The sequence below is a fragment of the Pteropus vampyrus genome, unplaced genomic scaffold, assembly GCF_000151845.1.
Source record: "Pteropus vampyrus isolate Shadow unplaced genomic scaffold, Pvam_2.0 Scaffold66, whole genome shotgun sequence".
Classification (NCBI taxonomy): domain Eukaryota; kingdom Metazoa; phylum Chordata; class Mammalia; order Chiroptera; family Pteropodidae; genus Pteropus; species Pteropus vampyrus.
In genome coordinates this window covers 1,248,903-1,254,335 of record NW_011888847.1, presented here as the reverse complement: position 1 = coordinate 1,254,335, position 5,433 = coordinate 1,248,903, and the positions used below count along the sequence as shown (strand labels likewise).

General features: G+C 41.0%; 1 pseudogene; it reads left to right on the top strand.

Moving 5' to 3' along the window:
* Positions 1 to 204: 204 nt before the first annotated feature.
* On the top strand, positions 205 to 323 carry LOC111740692 (annotated as a pseudogene).
* Positions 324 to 5,433: the final 5,110 nt, after the last annotated feature.

Sequence of the window (5,433 nt, the reverse complement as noted above, 5' to 3'; positions counted from 1 at the left end):
TGCACTCAGGAAAAGCCTAATCCATTGACCTACTGTATGCAATAATAAACCAGAAAATATCTTCATTCCAAAAACACATGTATTCTCATCCTGAAGAGGATGGGTTTAATTGAAAAGAAGCTAGAGAAACAAAAATGGATTTAAAAAAATCAAGTAGTCCTAAAGAAGGCAGGAATAAGAAAAGGCAATTTAAAAGATGGGACAGTCTACGGTCATGCTACCTTGAACATGCCCGATCTTGTCTGATCTTGGAAGCTAAGCAGGGTCTGGACTGGTTAGTACTTGGATGGGAGACCACCTAGGAATACCAGGTGCTATAGGCATTAAAAAATAAAATAATAATAATCATAATAATAAAAGGTGAGACAAATAGCACAAAATAAATTAGTAGACATAATTTCAAGACTATCAGTCATTGCAAGGGAGATAAATGGTTTAGTTTAGTTCATTTAGTTTAGTCAATCTAGTTAAGTTAGAAGGCAGAGATGATATCAGACAATAATAAAAGTAAATGCAGCTATATGCTTTTCATAAGTTACAAACCTAAAACATAAAGGCATTGAAAGGTTAAATGTGAAGGACAGAAAAAGTAAAATCAGACAGATATTTAGCTATATGCAGCTATATTCATATCAGTCCAAAAAGTTCTTTACGTATAAAAGTGCCATCGTAACTAATAGGTGTCAGGCAGGGCCTCACATGGTGAAGAGTGGAAATTCTACAACTCAAGGTTTGGTTTTCATTTTCTAATCACTCATTCAATTTGTTCAACTTATTTAACATAATAATAATAAAAAGCTGACTATGTACTAAGTTAATAAAGTTAAATATGGTCCTTGATCTCAAATATACAATCTGGTAGGGGGCACAGATTAAAAAAAAAAAACTATACCAATAATTAAAGCACAATGTGGTCAGAGCAGTAATAGAGGGATGCATAGAGAGCCTTGAGAACACACTGACAATGGAGGGGTGTTTGACCGGAATTTTAAAGAAATTGTCTTTTATTTTGGGGTGGGGGTAGGGTGAGGGATAGGGAGTGGGATGAAGGTGGGTGATTGAGATGCTGTTAGTTATGGTAACTCCAGTGAAGGCATATTGTTATTCTCTGATCATTCAGGCTGGCCTCCTACTATTCCTGACTCTTAGCTCCACTACTCTTGTGACACCGAGGGGAATTAAAACTTAACTATAGGGAAATGAGGTGGGTCTAGAACCTAGAACCATCGCTCTCACTGGGTTGGGGCAGCAGGAGGAAATCTAGCTGGATGGGTGGCAAATCATAGACCAAGCTCAGGTCAGCCTTAGGAGGTCTAGCAAGAAATAAAGGATGGGAGGAGAAGGAACAAGGAAGCAGGGAATACTTGGAATAAATCCAAGAAGTTGGCTAGAAAGCTCGTGGTTCGTATCAGTGGTGGGAAGGGGAAGGTTAAAGAGAATTTAGGGGCAAAACTGGCAACATTAAGGTACGGACCTCTTCTTAGAAGGCCTGGGGTCCTGGGTGGGCCATGTATCAGAGGTAAGGAGAACGGTTACTCCAACAAGGTTAATATCCAGTCACTTAGGGCACTGAGCAGGACAGCAGCAGGGGAGGCTTGAGGGTCACTTGAGGGTCAAACCAGAGTTTCTTTGTTTTCTCCAAACTGAGGTCAGGGTTGGCCCTGGAGAGCCAGCAGAGAGAAGCCACCTGGTCTAATTATGGGAAGAAGGGAGAATCTGAGTTGAGGAACCAGGCAGGCTCCAACATCACCATGAGAGCTTCATCCCTTCAACTCTCACAATTCCCAATCAAAGCTCCTCTTTTGAATTGCAGCTACTCTTGGAGAGGGTAACCCATTAAATCACTGTGTGAATGAGTTTATCAAATGTCTTCCTGCCTGTCAGAAAGGCCTTAATAATTTGAAAGCACTGAATGCCTGGGAAAGAGTGAACATAAAGGGTGGGTGGAGAAGGAAAGACACTGAAAGGGAAAATTGCAGGCCCCAGAGATAACTTTATTGACTTCCATTTTGCTGATGACCAGCTCTGCCTATTGTGTCTTGGCTCCATTCAGGAATTCAAAGATAGGTTCTGCCCAGCTGAGAGCTGTTGGGCATAGCTGTACCGTGTATATATAATACCATGTAATGACTGGTTGGGGTTAATCAAATATAATGCCTAACCCAGGTTATTAAATTTCACCACAAAAGAGGCTTTAATCAGTCTTTTATCAGCTTAGTGCCCTGGCCTAAGAAGACTGCTTTTGTTTGCCCATATAAGGGACAATGGAAGAGCCAGGATCAGCCTGCTCTCTGGAGTACAACAAGCAAATTGTCCACAAAACAACAGATCATTCAAGGCCATGGGAGAGGAAAGGCAGGAGAGGCTGCATGAATCTACAAAAGTACTCACTGTTAATGGTCATGGCCCGAGTGTTTAAATTCAGGCCACATTCTGGCTGGAGCTTCCAAAATATAGGGAGGACGGGAACAAAAAGACTTCAGTGTGCTCCATGTAAGTCTATCGGCTTTGGCCCTCTGCAGGACATTCTTGTTTGCTGCTTGCTGGAAAGGAAAAAGGAAACTGACATTTGGTTCTCTCACTAAGCAAAACCCAGATCTCCTGGGTGTTGGATGTGCTTTACAGGCTAGGGGTTTAAAGAGATGAGTATAGGTTCTATGCCAAACTACACCTGTCCCGCCGCCCCAGCACCTCTTGGATTATGGAAGGGATGGGGGAAAAAAGAAGACAAAAGCCATTGAAGAGGTGAGAGAGGGAAGGGGGACCTTCTCTGACTCAAAAGAAGGAATGACATTTAAGCCACCCAATTAAATTGTATTCAACAAATATTTGAATACTTTCTAGGAGGCAAGCTGAGATACACCCAGGTACAGAAATAAGCACACATATAAAAAAATCCATATTATCTGCTTGTAATTGGAGAATGTTAAAGCTGGAAGGCTCTTAGGTCATCTTTATATTGTTACTGTCTTCAAAAAATGGCTTGGGTTTAAAAATATTCTGAGAAACACAGCCCCACCCCATAGGAGTAACCTCAAATTCTGAGATACAATCATAATGTTATTGTGGGAATGTGTCATGCGCCACTAGGAGAAGAGAGGTTGAGAATTATTGATCTAGTCTGACCCAGGCATCTTACTGGTGAGGGAATGAAAGTTCTAAGAAACAAAGTGGTGTGGCTAAGGGCACTTAACTACATAGCAGCAGAAAGGGGATTAGAACCCACATCTTCCGTTGCACAGTGCAGGACTCAGTCCATTGTACCACAAAGTCTCACCAATCAGGCTTCCTGGAAGATGCAAGTCCTGAAGTCCTTGATCTAGCTATCCTCATGGATATGTCACCTATCAGCTGCAAAATCTTCGTGCTCACCACTCTGGTCTTCAGTTTAGATTTTGTTTCCCTTCTGCTCTAGATGGGACTTTGCTTGGGACTGGGAGTCTTTAAAGGAATATGAGAAAGAAGAAAGGATGGAGTTATACTGACAGCAAAAGAGAAAAGAGTAAACCTTTCCTCATAGGACTAAACCTATGCTCCCTCAGCTCCAGATTAGTGTGAAGGCAGAGGCAGCAGCTGCCTAACAGTCTTGCTCAGAGCTGAATTCAAATATGTTTGGGGGCTTATAATGATAGGAGGACATTCCTGTGATCACGTGGGAGAGAGACCTGAGAATGATTCTATCTATGGAAAGTTTATTAGATAGATGTATCTGAAGATGAAATGAACAGTACCCTGTCCAAGTGGCCACTAGGGGTGGGATGGAAGAGAGATGAGAAAAATCAAAGTCATTCTGTGAATTGTGAGGGGTGTCAGTGGTCAGAAGTCTTTCACCATTCTCATTCGTTAGCTGGTGTGTCTAACTCATGCTTTGAAATGGTTCGGCTTCCCTAAAGATATTCTGAGCTGTAATTGCACATTTCCATTTTTGGTTCTCTTCTCTCCCATTCTGCTCTAGACAATCAATTCAAAATCTTTCCTCAGGCAATGTGCAAAAATGCCTTTCCAGAGTTGAAGAGTCTGTGGTGTGGCCCATGTGAATGTATCCATTTTTTTCTGCCTGAAATGGGAGTGGTTATGGCAAAGTTTTTATCAGCTAAATTAGATCAAATACTTGGGCTGGTGGGGCTTGGTGTCATACCCTCTTTGATAATAATTTCTTTATAAATTATGTTAATTATGACTTTGCCTTGCACTGCAGTAATGGAATTGGGAGCTTTCTATTTTCTTTCAGACTTCAATAGTAATGTTACCTCAGGTTCTTTACTTATATTCCTGGCAATTAAATGTTATCTCAAAACATAAACACAATTACCTCTTCTAAAAATCATTATACAAAGAGTGTCATGTGAAAGATGCTGTTACTTAAAATATAATCTTGTAAAATAAAGAAAGGGGAGCTCCCCTATTTATAAGACCAGCAAGGAGCTGTTATTAAAAATCTTAACAGATTTTCCTTGATCCAAAAGAAAAATAGATTCCTTTCTTTTGGGATATTTTAAACAAATAAACCAACTAATATATTGGTTGCTTTGACGTGGTTGTTAAAATATGGCCTATATAAAAAACAGAAATAAAAAAAATTATTACATGCACTTCTCCCTACATGATGAACAATGAGCTATCAGGGTTTACTCTGCAACTACGACTCTAAGATTTCTCCTCTTTACCTCAGCCAGTTAAGATGGCTCTGCCTCTCTACAGGATAGAATATTGGCTTTGGAGTCGACTGACCTGGTTTAAATTTGTTACATTGAACCACAGGATATTGCTGTTTGTATACACCAAAGATATCCAAATACTGGCAATCTGATGTGGGTTGACCTAATATCATCTCATTGGTTAATTAACCTTCAGGTTACTGTGAGGATTATAGGTAGTGTATTATAAATACCTTATTTATTCCATAGTACTTAGTATGCCCATAATAAATGGTGACTAATATAAATTATAAGAGGCAGAAGTGGCATTTCATTTCAGGTCAGTTCAACAAGCCTCATTCAAGACACTCCTCTTTATCCCAGGAGCTGCTTTTATGTTGAGAATACCTGGGGGGAGGGCAGGTCTCAGTCCAGTGGGGCAGATAGCTGCTAAGGTGCATGATACACACAAGAATCTGACAGTATACCCATGGTACAGGGTAGCATGGAGGAGTTGGTTGTGAACTTTTGGGGATGTGGTAGAATGAAGGAGGCCTTTTTTCAGGAGATATGGATCATCAAGGTGCTGAAAAACAGACAGCTTGGTGGGGGATGTTCCAGGATGGCTGTTCAGACAGCCTCAGGCTCTTAGGGGAAAGAGAAGGTGGGATGGGTGGGGAAGGGAGAGAGAAAGAGTGAGAGTGAGAGTGAGAGTGAGAGTGAGAGTGAGAGTGAGAGTGAGAGTGAGAGTGAGAGAGAGAGAGAGATTGAGAGAGAGAGAGAGAGAGAGAGAGAG